Source organism: Garra rufa, chromosome 1 (assembly GCF_049309525.1).
Source record: "Garra rufa chromosome 1, GarRuf1.0, whole genome shotgun sequence".
In the NCBI taxonomy this organism is placed as follows: domain Eukaryota; kingdom Metazoa; phylum Chordata; class Actinopteri; order Cypriniformes; family Cyprinidae; genus Garra; species Garra rufa.
The window spans coordinates 60,726,973-60,740,966 of record NC_133361.1 but is presented as its reverse complement, the minus strand read 5'-3'; positions in this window follow the sequence as shown (position 1 = coordinate 60,740,966).

Below are 13,994 nucleotides of genomic sequence, written 5' to 3'. Positions count from 1 at the left end.
TACACATTAGTAGATAACATGCTGTGTTGTATGTCGCACAACCAATATTTTTTATTAGTTTAACCCTTAAATGCCCTATATATCCAGCACAGATGGATCTTCAACTTTCAATAGCTCTCTTGATATTTTAAGAACAATTACAGAAGAATAAAATAAAGCATATTTGGTTACCTTTTAAAACTTTTGAGCAGATGATTTTACAATCGCCATCATCCTCAAAGCGCACTTCCATAGTACAATGAACATCTGGCTCATATTTGCGATCTCAGCCATATTCTCAAAACTATTGTTTTCAATGCTTTCAGGAAGTCAGAAGTCAATATTCTGATTGCTGGCAGCTTAATCACCACATCCACCATCAAATAACAGTGCTATTTATATTTTATTGCGTACAGTAATTGCTCTGCAGTAAAGCCATTCAAACCAGTTAAATTTTTACTGATGATATTCTTTCGTTTTAAGCCTGCCATAGTTGTGAGTGAAACATCGCATCTTAATTATCCAGTGCCACCTCGAGGAATAAAGGTAAATTTCACATATTTAGTCATCAGATATTTACATATTTTTGCGCACAATAAAATACACTATTACACACCTCGGGTCTCTAGCGACCCTATACACTTTGTACAAAACAAAGTTATATTGTTTATAATGAACCGATTGAGGAATACTAAGAAAGTTGATGTCAAAACTGAAGGAGGGAGAGGGTAGTAAATGACGTCCCGTGTCGCTAAAGACCCAAGGTATGCATTTAACCCCTTAACTGTCACCGTCCCACCTGTGGGACCATCCCACCTGTGGGATAAATTATATATCATTGGAAAGCTTAGAAGCTCAAGATTCATCCTGTGAAAACCATTTTGAAATCGGACATTGCCTTACCATGGAAATGGTACTTTAATATCGTTTGGCGGTCTCCTCCCCCTTAGCGGTGTCATATTACAAAATGCATTATGGTCTTTTAGAATCACAACTTTTTACAATCTTGACAAAAACATATCATTGGAAAGGTCTGAGTCTCAGGATTGTATATTTGCTGGTTATTTTGTGATAGAATGAAAATTTTCAGAAAAATTTAGACTTTTGTAACAGAAAAGTACATTTAAAAAATGGCATTTGGATGGCACCCGGTGGCTGTTTGTGGTATAACGCCCTAAACAAACTTTCACAACCGTATTTTATTTTTTATATCAACTTCAAATTTCGAACATAACTTATTTAGATGTGAGGCTTCAATTTGATATCAAATTTAGGATAAAACATGTTATGTAAAATATGTATTTTATATAAAATACAATAAAAAGTGTACAGTGCATTTTATTTACAGTAAACTTAAACTTCAATAATTTGTTGATACTTTATTTATTTATTTTTTAGATTCCACTTCTGCAATAATCTGCTGATTGTCTTCTTTAAAAAGAGACCAATCTTAGATCTGTATTCCAAAGTGTTCATGAATTACAACTATTGAAGTTTGGATAGTGCACTTTCATACCTATTTAAAAAAATGGGGTGACAGTTAAGGGTTAAAATCTGTTTCAGTGTTTGTATGAGTACTTCTTGAACATGTCCAGCACATTTGATGTCATGATAATATTAATATTGTGGTCATTTTCGTACTATTTTATCACTAGTAACAACAGCTATGTAAAATCGTTCAGATAAAATATTTAAACTGTAATAATAATGATAATAGTAATAAAAGGCAAAAGAGTTCAGCTGACAAAAAAAAAAGATAGAAAAAACTTTGAAAACCCCCTGTTAAACATTAAAGAATGTTTGTAAATGATTTTTTAATTAAAGTTATTATAATGTGTTACCAGACCATTTAAACCAAATTCCGCTTGCTATACGAGACATTTGACTTTGTTCAAACAAGTAGCAAAAATCTGTAAAATAAATGTTAATTAATTTATTTACCTCAATGTTCTTGTTAAAAACACAACTCTCTATACCCATAGTGTCCTCTGAATGATGTTTGTCTCTCTCTGCTGGACTCAACAGAGCAAAACTCAGTCAGATCAGACACTTGACACAATCACTCTTGAGGACTGGAAAAGAAACATTGAACACAGACCAGGGGCTCGTTCTTCGTACGTCGCTAACTCAGTTAGCTGGATTTAATTATTGACAATTTGGCATGATCTTGGATTGTTTGGTTCTTCGAAGCTCATCCTGGGGGGTGTTCCATAAACCAAGTTTACCAAATAAGTCAGGCTTATTTCAGTTAGTCTGACTTATTTTGAGCCAAATCAAGTGACAGTAAGTCAGACTAACTGAAATAAGCCTGACTTATTTGTTAAACTTGGTTTATGGAACACCCCCCTGGACTTGCTGTCATAGCAACAAATGCGCAAGCTTTCATGTAAACAGGATTTAGGCTGCGCTCCTGGCGGGTTATGATTGGTTGAAATGGCAAGGTCACATCTGATTGGTTAAAGAACACGACTGACGCGGACTGACTCATGTGGGAAAAGAAAAGTATTTTGCAAGAAATTGTAGAAAATAATTATGACGATTCACACACGAATGATGACCACAGCTACATACACATGATATAGCCTATATAGCCTATATATACAGTTGCAATCAAAATTATTTAACCCCCAGAGACTGCAGTACTTTACAAATGATTTTTGCTCTTTCTGAAGATTCAGGACTAAATTGCATCTACAACGGTTTTCTGGCATATTAAAAGTGATAATGTCAATATATAATGTAATGTTTTTGAGTTAGGCTATAGGATTTTTTAATAACACAGCTATGTCAGAATTATTCAACCCCTATTCAACATTGCTGTTTTAAGAGTTATTTTTATGGTCAGGAACAAAATTGTCTTAAAACATAATTAAGCCTTTACAAACGTATTAAAAATGGAATTAGCTTGGGGTGTTACACATAGTAGGCTATACCTTAAGCCCATACATGTGCTGAAGGTGAGTAGCAAATATGGTAAAGTCAACAGAGAGCTCACACAAAATCAATAGAGCAGAAATAGTTTGTTATCTTAAAACTACATGAAGATTTCTAAGACATTACAAGTTCCTAGAGACACAGCTGGCAGTCGTATTCCTTAGATTAAAGTGTGTTGAACCAGAAAACCTTTGAGGGTGTTGAACAAAAAAGCACAATATCATAAAATGTTTGGTCAGATCAACTGAGAAAAACTTGCAATGTACAGCCAAAGACTTGCAAGATGACCAGACGAAAGGAGGACGAAAAATATTTCAATGCTGTGTATAAGAAGGACACTAGACAAGTATGGTCTTCATGTTGAGGAATCTTGCTGAATACTACTCTTGACCAAGAAGAACAAAAAGCTGACTTGAACATGCTAAAATTCATTTAGTTAGACCTGTGGAGTTCTGGAAGAATGTTTTATGGAGTGATGTGACCAAACTGGAACTTTTTTGGATGTATGGATTAGAGCTATGTGTGGTGCAAAAAAAAGTCAAAGCTTATAAGCAGAAGAACACCATCTACATCATCAAACATGGAGGTGGGCCAGTCCGTTATGGGGTTGTTCCACTGTAGCAGGAAGTGGAAAACATGACCATACAAAGGATATCATGGATTTATTAAAGTATCACACCATTTTGGCAAACATTGTGATGCCTTTTGTGCAATGTCTGAAGCTAATAATCAATGGACTTTCCTGCAGGACAATCATCCCAAAGTATACATTCAAATCTACTTATGCTTGGTTCAGGGATCAGTCATAGAATGTTTTTAAGTGGCCTGTTCAGTTTCCAGATGTAATTCTCATTGAAAATACATGGTTGAATTTGATGCAAGCAGTGGCAAAGTAAAAACCAAAGATTATCAGTGATCTGAAAGCTTTTTCAGGGGAGGAATAATTTTGAACATGAATGTTTAGAGCCAATTAGATTTTTTTATTATTATTATTATTCATCAACTTACATTCTCAGAATTACTCAAATGTGTCTTAGTAAACTTTCTTTGATATTATACTGATGCCTTTGTTTAATTTGTTTCACAAAATGTTGTTCTCTGTAGCAAAATGTCTTGCAGGTCAAGGGGGTTGAATAATTTTGATTGCAACTGTATACATGTGTGTGTATATATATATATATATATATATATATATATATATATATATATATACACACACACACACACACACACACACACACTACCGTTCAAAAGTTTGGGGTCAGTACATTTTTTTTTTTTTTTAAGAAATTAATAATTTTATTCACCAAGGATGTATTGAGTTAATAATTAAAAAATATTAAAAGTTAATAATAAATAATTTACATTGTTATAAAAAAATATATTTTGAATAAACACTGTACTTTTTAAACTTGTTATTCATGAAAGAATCCTGGGAAAAAATCACATCCAAAAAATATTTGCAGCACAACTGTTGATATTATCCAACATTGATCATTCTAATAATAAATCAGCATATTTGCATGATTTCTGAAGGATCATGTGACACTTAAGACTGGAGTAACAGCTGATAAAAATTCAGCTTTTCATCACAGGAATAAATTCTATTTTAAAGTATGTTAAAATAAAAATTATTATTTTATATTGTAAAAACATTTTGCAAAATTAGTTTTTTTCTGTATTTTTAATCAAATAAATCCAGCCTTAATGAGCAGAAGAGACTTCTTTAAAGACTATTACAAGTCTTACTGACCCCAAACTTTTAAACGGTATATAAACATAAAAATATAAATAAAATAACATATCAAGGAAAAAACATGTAACATGGGCAGCACTAACGCATTTAATTTGTCTGCTACTTTTTGCCAGCCCTCTCTCCTGGCTTTTGCAGACTTTGAGGTGTTTCCTGTCGTTTTAATTAAATTCGGCATAACCTTCCATTAAAAGCTCTTGTTCTACTTGGGAGAAAAACTGGGCACGTTCTTTGGCCATGCTGAACAGCCAATAACAGCGTTGCTAATCATTGTTTCTACTATCCATACATGTGCCCTTTTAAACCAACGCATGAACGCACAATTATCTCAGATAACTCAATCCAGCGATACTAATCATAAACAACAGGTGTGTTCGAAGAACGGGATGTACTTTTTTCCATGGGTTTCAGAATAGCGTAATCGATACTGCGTCACCAGGCAGGCGTGGCCTATTTGAGAATTTGCATAGGTCACCGATCATGCGCAGTTTGGGAAAAGCCATTTGCTTCAGATACCTGTCCACGATCGCAGGGGTTTCGTGCCCTTCATATTTATATTTATTCCATGGAATGTCTGGATACTGGATTCTGATTGGCTGGCAGGTGTGCAGTAAGTAAGGAATAATTGACGACGGGCAGTAGAATTCTTAGAAAATAATGCACACCCGAGGTGGTGATGCGGTCACGACGCGAAGCGGAGTGGCCGTTACACCTCGGGTGTGCATTATTTTCGTAGAATTCTACTGCCCGAAGTCAATTATTCCGCTTATACTACAGTTACCACACCTCAAGACATCGATCAAGTGATGTATTTCAAGACATTCGTCTGGTTTTTATCCTTAAAACGCTATTGTGAGTAGGATTAATTTCTTACGCAGCTCATTCAACAGCTTCGTTGCTAGTTCCAAAACGTCATTTTAGAACTAGTAACGACGCTTGGGCTGTTAATAGTAAAATAATGCCGTTAATAACGAAGTTTAGACAGACCGAAAGACAAGCAGACAGACGGAAAGAGAGAAGGGAGAGAAACTTAAGTGTATGACTTTACCTCTCTCATGTCTGTGTCTCTCAAGGGTGACTGGCAGCATCGTCTCTACTAACAGTTAAACTTTAAGTTCATTTTCTTCAAGACCACGCCGTTGTTACCTCGCTTGTGAGAGCTGTCATGTCGTTTTTAAGTTGTTAATCGTCAGAGCAGCGCTAACAACATTAGCGCGAATGCTAACGCCAGAGCAAACTGTACTGTTATGTGTGTGCGTCTGTGAGGTGAGTGAGAAGAGGGCGAGAGAAATAGAGTTTGTGCTTTCCGTACATAATAAAACGTAATATATTGTGGAAAAAAACATGGAAATAATCTGTCGTGTTTATCCTGATGTTTACTGTATTTAGTTTGGCCAGTGTCATTGTGGGTTTTAGTTATTTTGCTGTTTTGGGCTGTAAGGACCTTTGAAATAACTGAAAACGTATGGCGAAGTGATATAGACATGCACTGCGGTCTAAAGCTGCCTGGAACTACGTTCGCCGTGCGTTTCCCTGAATATAATGCACACCTCTAGAACGTTCGTCAGCCAATCAGATTCAAGCATTCAACGGCCCTGTAGTATAAAACCGTTTAATGCACGGGTAGTTCCAAGTCAGTTTAATCACCGTTCTATATTAATGCGCTGCTTTAATTGATGCACGCAAACGCAGAGAGAGACAGAGAGAGAGAGATCGGAGATCACATTGTGCTGCGCACATACATAAACTTCTTGTCAGCACTTCCCCGCGATTCTTATTGTTAAAATATCCTAGATACTAGATTGCTACATTATATTCCTCAGCAACGAGGTGGTAAAACTGCGGTTTTTGAATGAATTTGTTGTTTGTAGAGAGAGACGCGCAGACGCACAGCAATGCAGACAGGTACGCACACACGCACACACACACACACACACACACAAACACAACTGTCATCTCTACCTCTAGATGGATAATTTACTGAAACAAATGCTACAATTCATTCAAATAAATGTGATCTTACCGCACTATTTCATGTCTGTGTCTGATTTGAAGCAGGCAGAATGCTAGAGCGGCGTGTCATAACTGACGAAAATAACCGTCTTTTTACCTATTCAGTCAAATATTGCGCTGCAAAGAGCAGTACTAGTTTTAACTTGTCTATAACTTGGCAAATGACCATGGAATAAACGGGATAATCAACGGCCTTCGCGGAGGCAACCATTATTGGCCTCCACGTCGTGCATTTAAAATCCTTTAATGCACGGCAAACCGTTGATTATCCCTTACTTATATACAGTGTCTTGAAATACCTGTCCACGATCACAGGGGTTTCGTGCACTTCATATTTATATTTATATACAGTGTCTTGAAATACCTTTCCACGATCACAGGGGTTTCGTGCACTTCATATTTATATTTATATACAGTGTCTTGAAATACCTGTCCACGATACCGTTGTAAACCATGATTCATTTTTGTAAATAGACGCTACACGTTTTACATTTCTATAACGCAGTGGTTCTCAAAGTGGGGGGCGCGCGACAGGGGGGGCGCACGAGTCTTTCAAGGGCAGAAAAATAAATATAAAAACGTAAACAGCCAAAGGACGTAACGAACGGGAGATGGATCTGTGTGTGAAAGAGAAGAGAAAACCATAGATGAATTCGCACAGACCCGGGCAGGTGCTGGTCATTCAAAAGCTCAATGCAGGGCTTCAAAGTTAAAATTATTTGCAACTTTGTCGTGTCCAGCAGAGATTTCACTGACACTGCGCTCCGCTGAACTGCGGCATTCTGGCGCCTCAGTCTCGGTATACTGTACAAATCGGCATACATTCACAAATGATAACTCAGCGGCAGAGTTCAGCTCATGCAGGAGCTTAATGTCCACTTGGGGCTTTTCAGAATCCTGTTTGTGTCCTCCCACTTTCAAATTGTTTTGTAAAAGTAACGTCTTGTATTGTAGAATGCATGCACAGCGCCGCTGATTCGCGCGATCGTTAAAATGAAACCGAAAGTAAAATGCGCAAGCGCATTCAAAAGCAATTTTAATACCCCACGTTTACAGAGCGACTCCCCAATGCGCGCAAATTAGGCTACATAAAATATCGAAGCTGTTATTAGTATGTGGGCTATAATAAGTTGTATAGTTGTCTATTACTCATGTATCATGGTGGGAAAATTCGGTCTATTTGCACTTTGAATATTGAAAGAGTAGCCTACTTTGATTATGGCTGCATTTATTGTCTACACGACTAAGAAAGAACTGTGTCGTTTATTTTTTGTTATTTATACTGTAGATTCTTTAAAAATGCAGTGACTGCCTCTAATTTAAATGGCTGTACTTATAATAGAGAAAATAAACATCTTGTTCATGTACTCATATTTTCATTAATTCCTGTCCCTTGCTTAAGGCGTAAAATAAATATATATAAAAAGGCTTTCAGAATCAGCCCATTTGCTTGTAAAACATCTCCAATCAGAATCAGCCATGAAGAATCAAGATCGGCACATTACTAAAAATAAATTGGGTGCTCCTATATTTTTTTGTGCTCAAACTTTTTTACGTGGTAGCACTGTAAAAAAGTTAATTTCAAGCCCTGCTATGCCTTAGGACAGCATGAAACCTACAAAAATATATATAAATAAATAAATAACAGAATTCTCCCTGTGCTATTTTTTTAATATTTCAAGTGTTGCATGTGTTTTTCTCCTGTAGCTTTTTATTTATTTTTATTTTTTTAAACTAAGAAAGCATACATTTTTTGTAAAATCATTTATTAGTCTTAGGTGGGATAGGTATTTTTGGGAGGGGGGGCGCCAGGTTTTTTAAAAGGTTTAAAGGGGGGCGCGACCAAAAAAGTAAAAGTTTGAGAACCACTGCTATAACGGCTGTTTATTTGTTTTCGAAAATCGTTTAAATGTAAGATTTTAAGACATAAAAATAACCTGTATGAATATGTTGTCCATTATCCATCAGAGCTGATCCTAGATTTTGAAATGCCCGCGCAAAAAAAAACTGATCTACTGCGCATGATCGGTGACCTCTCTTAATAATTTTTTTTTTAGAAAGGGGCATTTTCCCAACGCCCCCAGAAACGCCCATTTTATGTCGTGGTAATGAAACCCCTGGAATTTAGTGAATGCCTGAAACCCCTGGAATTGAGCGAATGCCTTCAAAGAACCCAGTTAGCCAGATCATGATTAGCACGATGATATCATCTTGAATGTCTCATTTGATCTCGGATGTTTTAAGCAACGTACGAAGAACGAGCCCCAGAAGTAAATGACATAAGACCTGTTCAATCAACAATCATTCATGAATTTATCATTTAACAATCAGTGCTTTTAAACTGTAGAAGTACAAGTAAAAGTACAGCTAAACAAGCTAAATACTCATTTAAAATACTTTAACAAAAGTAAATCAACCCTTTTTGAAAAGTAACTCACTTTATTTTGAGTTTTGAACAGAACTATCGAGGCGACACAGTGGGACCAGGAACCACATTTTTGATGTGAGTCAGTGAAGACGTCTAGGTTACGAAGGTAACCCTCGTTCCCTGAAGGAGGGAACGGAGACGTTACATGGGATCTCGCTTGAGAGACCGATCATCTCTGAGCCTTATATAAAAAGGCCAATTGCAAATTGGCGACTGGACGTGCGCGCCGGCCACGCCCCCGTACATACGGGTATATAAGATGGCCGCACGCATCACTCAGTTAGGCTTTTGCTGAAGAGCCGATCGAGCCGGCGTCAGCGCGACGTCAGGTCGTGGCAGGGGAATGTAACGTTTCCGTTCCCTCCTTCAGGGAACGAGGGTTACCTTCGTAACCTAGACGTTCCCCTTCAGTCGAATCACTTCGACGTTACATGGGAACTAGCCCTATGGAAAAGGCCACGACCCTGACGCCGCGTTACGCACAACGCCACGTGCCGGCAAGTTTTCTCCAGACGTGTCTGCAGGCGGTATTGTAACGTAACCTTCCCAACGCCCTGAGGCCCAATAAGGGGGCCCTTCCAGGGATGCTAGACGTACTGAAGCATGGGTTGGGGGGACGGAGCACATGAAATCTTTACATGTGGAAATGAGAATAATTCAATATATCCGTAAAGGTATTTAGGGATACACGAGGGAAACAGCGGTCTTCTCCGCTGGAATAATAAAAAACTAAGCCACAACCTGCGGGGCGAAGGAGACCCGAGCAGGATCACAGTCAGGGACTACTCCGCATCTAGGCCGGACTGCGGGGCACGGAGGACCCAGGGTTCACCGGAGGGAACATTCTGGGATATAGCGCACGGATCCCTTTTGGGAATGGCGCAGCAAGCCGACACCAGCCATCCTCCCGCTCGCCTAAGTCTTATGTTAAGACACGGGAGGATACGGCCTCTACGCGGAGGTTGTAAAACCTAGCGAAGGTATTGGGTGTCGCCCAGCCCGCAGCTCTACAGATGTCCGCTAGTGAGGCGCCATGAGCCAACGCGTAGGATGAGGCAACACTCCTAGTGGAGTGGGCATGAACACCTAAGGGGCATGGCTCTCCCTGATATAAGTAAGATAGGGAGATGGCTTCTACCACCCAATGGGCCAACCTCTGTTTGGAGACAGCATTCCCTTTCTGCTGACCTCCGAAGCAGACAAAGAGCTGCTCGGTGCGCCTGAAGTGCCGGGTACGGTCTACGTAAGTACGCAGAGCACGAACAGGGCAGAGCAGCGCAGAAGCTGGGTCTGCCTCCTCCGGGGGCAGAGCTTGCAGGTTCACCACCTGATCGCGGAAGGGCGTGGTGGGAACCTTGGGCACATAACCGGGCCGGGGTCTCAAGATGACGTGAGAATCTCCGGGCCCGAACTCAAGGCACGTTTCGTTGACAGAGAAAGCTTGTAGGTCCCCTACCCTCTTGATGGAGGCCAGAGCAGTCAGGAGCGCTGTCTTAAGAGACAGAAATTTGAGCTCAACTGAGGCAAGTGGCTCGAATAAGGCGTCCCGTAGGCCACGGAGGGCGACGGAGAGATCCCAAGAGGGTATGAGGTGCGGTCTGGGAGGATTAAGTCTCCTGGCACCTCTAAGGAACCTCACGACCAGTGGGTGCTTACCCAGGGATGTTCCATCCACTGCATCATGATACGCTGCGATAGCAGCAACGTAGACTTTGAGAGTCGAAGGGGACAGCCTGCGCTCCAACTTCTCTTGCAGGAAGGAAAGCACTACTGCAACCGTGCATCTCTGTGGGTCCTCAGCTCGAGAGGAGCACCAGTCAACGAACAGACCCCACCTCAGAGCGTAAGCCTGCCTCGTAGAGGGGGCTCGGGACTGAATGATGGTGTTTCTCACGGCCTGGGGAAGGCCGGCGAGGTCTGACGCGTCCCGTCCAGGAGCCAAACATGAAGGTTCCATAGGTCGGGGCGCGGGTGCCAAATCGTGCTCATCCCCTGAGAAAGAAGGTCTTTCCTCAAGGGGATTTTCCAGGGAGGGGCTGCCGCGAGGGAAATGAGTTCTGGGAACCAGGTCCGGGTGGGCCAATATGGCGCGACCAGCAAGACCTTCTCCTCGTCCTCCCGGATCTTGCACAGGGTCTGTGCAAGGAGGCTCACTGGGGGAAAGGCGTACTTGAGCCCCGGAGGCCAGCTGTGTGCCAGGGCGTCTCTGCCGAGGGGAGCCTGGGTCAGAGAGAAAAAGAGCTGGCAGTGGGAGGTTTCGGGGGAGGCGAACAGATCTATCTGAGCCTGGCCGAATCGACTCCAAATCAGCTGGACTGTCTCGGGGTGGAGTCGCCATTCTCCGGGGTGGGTGGACTGCCGTGAGAGCTGATCCGCTGCACGGTTGAGTTCCCCTGGAATGTGAATGGCACGCAGCGATTTCAGCCACGTTTGACTCCAAAGGAGCAGACGGCGGGCGAGTTGTGACATGCGAGGTGAGCGAAGGCCGCCCTGGCGATTGATATACGCCACAGTCGCGGTGCTGTCGGTGTAAACAAGCACGTGCTTCTGGCGCAGCGTCGATCGGAAGCGACGAAGGGCCAGAAGCACGGTCAACAACTCGAGGCAATTGATATGCCACTGCAGCTGAGGTCCTGTCCAGGAGCCCGAGGCTGCTTGCCCGTTGCATATAGCACCCCAACCCGTGGTGGAGGCATCGGTGTGCACCGCAACATGCCTGGAAACCTGCCCCAAGGGAACTCCGGCCCGAAGGAAGACAGGGTCTGACCACGGACTGAAAAGGCGGCGACACTGCGGGGAAACGCCAATCCGAAGTGTGCCACGATGCCATGCCCGTCTTGGAACTCGATCGTGTAACCAGTGCTGAAGCGGTCTCATATGAAGCAAGCCCAGCGGCGTAACCGCGGCAGCAGCTGCCATATGCCCCAGGAGCCTCTGAAAGGTTTTGAGAGGAACCGCTGTCTTGTGTCTGAATAAGTCCAGACATCTCAGCACTGACTGCGCGCGCTCGTTTGTAAGGCGGGCTGTCATGTTGATCGAGTCCAGCTCCACACTGAGAAAAGAGATCCTCTGCACTGGGGAGAGTTTGCTCTTCTCTCGGTTGACCTGAAGGCCCAGATGGCTGAGGTGCTGAAGCACCAGGTCCCTCTGCTCGCACAATAGATCTCGCGAGTGAGCTACCAAAAGCCAGTCGTCGAGATAGTTGAGAATGCGAAGCCCCGACTGCCAAAGAGGGGCCAGGGCTGCTTCCACGACCTTGGTGAAGACGCGGGGAGAGAGGGACAGGCCAAATGGGAGAACCTTGTACTGATACGCTCGACCTTCGAAGGCAAACCGAAGAAAGGGTCTGTGACGAGGAAGGATAGAGACGTGAAAGTACGCGTCCTTCAGGTCGATGGCTGCAAACCAATCCTGGGGACGAATGCAGGTTAGCATGCGTTTCGTCGTGAGCATCCTGAACGGCAGCCTGAGAAGGGACCGATTTAGAGCTCTGAGGTCCAGGATGGGTCTTAACCCACCGCTCTTTTTGGGCACGATGAAGTAGGGACTGTAGAACCCTGACTTCATCTCGGCTGGAGGGACTGGCTTGATTGCGTCCTTCGCCAGTAGGACTGCAACCTCCGCACGCAGGACAGCAGCGTGCGTGTCCGCACGGACAGTAGTGAAATGAACACCTCTGTACCGGGGCGGACGCCTGGCGAACTGAATCGCATAGCCGAGACGTACCGTCCGTATCAACCACCGCGAGGGGTTGGGGAGCCGAAGCCACGCCTTCAACCGGCTCGCTAGCGGTATCAAGGGAACGTTGACCGACGTGACCGCGGTGGGGCAGCCTAAGGGGGCGGGGGGAAGGGGACTGACCCCAGAGAACACTGAGTTCTGGGGGAGAGTCTGGCTGCGAGAGGCAGCGCTTACCTTCTTCCCTGGTTCCCGCGCTGGCGATTTCAGGCTCCGAGTCCGATGCCGAGGAGTGTAAGTTCTGCTCGAAAAGGGAACTCGGGACAGAGGCCCCAGAGGTGAGGAAATTTGCTCTTTCTGTGAAAATGTGGGTACCGCCGACCCGTGGGCCGGCGGCGATGTTAAGTTTTGTGTGCACAGAAGCTCCCGGCCCTCCACCGGGAGTGGGGGAGTCGATGTCGCTGTCCCCCGAAGAGCAATCTCCACCACCTCTGGGTTGCCCGCATCAGGGACGTTTCGCAGGTTTCTTGCGAGGGGTTTTCTTGGCAGGTCCCTGAGAGGCGGGCGGCGCCGCTCTCCTGCGGCCGGCTCTGCGCCGGGTAGCCATCCCGGCTTCTTGACCCACGGCGGGAGCTGGAGCTGTCCTACTAGCCGCAGGGGGGCGCCCTCGGCGACGGGCAGGCGGAGGCGGGGCCACCGGCGGCGGGATGTTGACTTCGCGGCGGGGCAGGATGTGTTTGATGGCCTCCGTCTGTTTTTGGACTGCCGAGAATTGCTGGGAAAAATCCTCGACAGTGTCGCCGAATAGGCCGCTCTGGGAGATGGGGGCGTCGAGAAAGCGAGCTTTGTCGGCATCTGCCATCTGAGCCAGATTGAGCCACAGGTGTCGCTCCTGGACCACGGCCGTGGACATCACCTGACCAAGAGACCGCGCCGTGACCTTCGTCGCTCGAAGGGCGAAGTCGGTGGCGGCGCGGAGTTCCTGCATCATCTCTTGATCAGGACCACCCTCGTCCAGCTGTTTTAGCGCCTGCGCCTGGTAGACCTGTAAGGTGGCCATGGCGTGGAGGGCAGAGGCAGCCTGTCCAGCAGCGCGGTAGACGCGGCCCGCAAGGGCGGACGAGCGCTCACACGCTCTGGAGGGTAGATGCGGTCGGTCCCGCCAGGTGGCGGCGCCCCGCGGGCATAAGTGCACCGCGATAGCACGTT